The sequence below is a fragment of the Gekko japonicus genome, unplaced genomic scaffold, assembly GCF_001447785.1.
Source record: "Gekko japonicus isolate JY-2015 unplaced genomic scaffold, Gekko_japonicus_V1.1 scaffold1910, whole genome shotgun sequence".
NCBI lineage: Eukaryota > Metazoa > Chordata > Lepidosauria > Squamata > Gekkonidae > Gekko > Gekko japonicus.
Window position 1 is genome coordinate 354,429 of NW_015160272.1, and position 3,234 is coordinate 357,662.

Below are 3,234 nucleotides of genomic sequence, written 5' to 3' on the forward strand. Positions count from 1 at the left end.
TTGGGTGTGTGTGTGTGTGGAGGTTAGACTCCGTGGAGAAATGGCTTATTCTGTTTCTGTGAGGGAAAGAAAGGCTACAGAGGATACAGGCCTTCTGACACCCTGCCAAGCAACAGAGTTAATGCCTAGTGACTGTTACCAAGGGAGTGGCTTTCTCTCTGTTGTGTAGTGGGTCTGGCGCATCGAATGAGGAGGAAACATAGTGATTTTCAGCTCATGTTCACTAGTATACAACGTAACAACACAATACCGGCTGTACGCCAACTATATACAGCCTCTGTGGACCACCCACAGGTCCCATTGGTGGGTTTAAACTTCCCACCAATGTTCCCGTTAGTGACCGCTAGAAGTTTCAGGATCCTAGTCCCTATTGTCTCTTGGGATCCAAGCTCCTGTAAAATACGCTGTCACCTAGTGGCGGTGAGCGGACATAACACTGAGGTTTTTGACGAGTATCTCATATTTACATGGATCAGGAGGATCAAAATTAGACTTCAGCCTCCTCATAGTGGTAATGTGGCTAATAGGAGTGGGACAAGTAAAATTAGTAAACCCCAGTTCTTCTCCCATCCTCGGTGCCAGGAAGAAGAAGAGGAGGAGGAGGAGGAGGAGATTGGATTTATACCCTGCCCTTCACTTGGAGTCTCAGCGGAGCTTACCAACTCCTTCCCCTCCCCACAACAGGCACTCTGTGAGGTAAGTGGGGCTGAGAGAGCTCTGACAGAGACTGCTCTTTTTCGAGAACAGCTCTGACAGAACTGTGGCTTGCCCAAAGTCATCCAGCAGCTGCAAGTGGAGAAGTGGGGAATCAAGCCCAGTTCGCCCAGATTAGAGTCTGCACACTTAACCAATGCACTCTCTGCCTCGCTCCCGCCCGTTGCTACTTCTACTGACGCTTCAGCTGCATCACCTTCTGTGATTCCAGCAGCCTCTCCCCAGCCTTTAAACTCTCCCTTGTTCCCAACAGCAACAGCCCGTCACTTCCCAACCATGCTATAAAGCTACCCCTGGCTGCTGCCCTGATAAGAAACAGCCATTCTCAATGCACCATCAAGGGCTGCTGTGACATCAGCATCCATAAGAACACTCTGTCACACAGTGGCCATATAGACCACTCCAATAGACCACTCTTTAGCTTGGAGAAACGACAACTGAGGGGTGACATGATCAAGGTTTACAAGAATATGCATGGGATGGAGCAGGTAGAGAAAGAAATACTTTTCTCCCTTTCTCACACTACAAGAACTCGTGGGCACTCAATGAAATTGCTGAGCGGTTCGGTTAGAATGGATAAAAGGAAGTCCTTCGTCACCCAAAGAGTGATTAACCCATGGAATTCACTGCCACAGGAGGTGGTGGCGGCTACAAGCATGGACAGCTTCAAGAGGGAATTGGATAAACATATGGAGCAGAGGTCCACCAGTGGCTATTAGCCACAAGGTGTAGATAGGAACTCTCAGGCTGGGGCAAGGGATGCTCTGTATTCTTGGTGCTTGGCGGGGGCAACAGTGGGAGGGCTTCTAGTGTCCTGGCCGCACTGCTGGACCTCCTGATGGCACCTGGTATTTTTGTCACTGTGTGACAGAGTGTTGGACTAGATGGGCCACTGGCCTGATCCAACATTGGCTTCTCTTATGTTCTTATATTCTTATTAACCTTTTCCTGGTTAGGGTTGACGACCTCCAGATGTGGCTGGGAGATCTCCTGGTTGAGGTCGATTCGGGGGGGATCGCGGGGGATCGCCGTTCTCCCGGGTGAGGTGCGGGAGGGTGGGGCACACGACGAAGCCCCTCCCCCTGCTTCCGGCCGCCCCGCTTCCAGCCCTCATTCAGCAAGGAGGAGGCAGGAGAAGAGGGAGGGTAAGTCTGTTTTTTCTCCCTGGAATTGCCTACCAATGTTCCCTCTAAGCTGTGGAGTCTTGTGAGCAAAATTTCTACTTTGTGAGCCACTGGCATTAAAGCTGTGAGCGAGTGATTTGGCTACTGCATCAGTTAGTTTGCCTCTGGAGCCCTCCTTCCTGAGTGAAGAGAAAAATATGTGAGCCAGAGGCTGAAAAGCTGTGAGCTAACTCACACTAACTCAGCTTAGAGGGAACACTCCTGGTAATTGGAATGTGAATAGCTACATATTTTGTACTTCATCTATTACCAAACAGCTTTCCTTTTTGGCACTCTGGTACTAGGTCTTCACTGATGTGCTTGTTGTTGCTTTTCTCTCAACAAACCAGTTACTGAAAATAGATAAAATTGTGTTGAACTTCTATCCTTTTTACCTGACATGGGTGGTTTGCTTGTTTTCCCCCACATGTGCCATCAGATAGGCTCGCCAGCTATGAGTTGGCAATACCTTGGATATTTTGGGGGTGGAGCCTGTGGTGGGTTTAGATTCAGAGGAATTAGCTGTGTTAGTCTGTTGCTGCAAAGTAGTCCAAGAGTTCAAATAGCACCTTTAAGACTAACCTTTAAGACTAAGACTGAGTGGTGAGTGTGGCTTATGACACGACACACTTCCGGTGATGTCAGGGGGTGTGGCCTTATGACACACTTCCGGTGATGTCAGGGGGTATGGCATATGCTAATGAGTTATGCTAATGAGTTCCCCTAGCTCTTTTTCTACGAAACGACCCCTGTATGAAATGACCCCTGTCTCCTGGAATTGCAACTGATCTCCAGATGATATGGACCAGTTCCCCTGGAGGAAATGGCTGCACTGGAGGGTGGAGTCTATGGCATTATATCAAACCCCGCCCCTCCACAAACTTCACAGGGCTACTCATGTGTTACACCCTCCTCAGAATATAGTTAGGGATGTTGTTGTTAGAAGCACACAGCTGGTACCAAGTGGCAGCTTTTGGATTAAGTTAAACTTGAACCTTTTGGATTAGCTCCTTAAATTCTGTTCTCTTATAGATTACTTTCAATGTTCTGCCATCAGCTCTGCTGCGAGGCTAATATCTAGGTAACCCTTATTCCCACCATTTGTGTTTTTGCCACCTGAAGACCGCGGAAACTGTTGAACCCGTGTTACTTCTCTGTTCATTTCATGAGGCTATCCGTTCCCTGTATATTACCCCGATTTTATCGAGGTTTCCAGGAGGATCTGATAAATTTTCTACATCCACTCTACTTGCAGATCGCTTCCATGAAGTCACTCTTGAAGGTGGCCAAATGTTGTGCTCTGGCTCAGCTATCAAGAAAGCAGATGCTGCAATCCTTTGATTCTCTGCCTTGCATG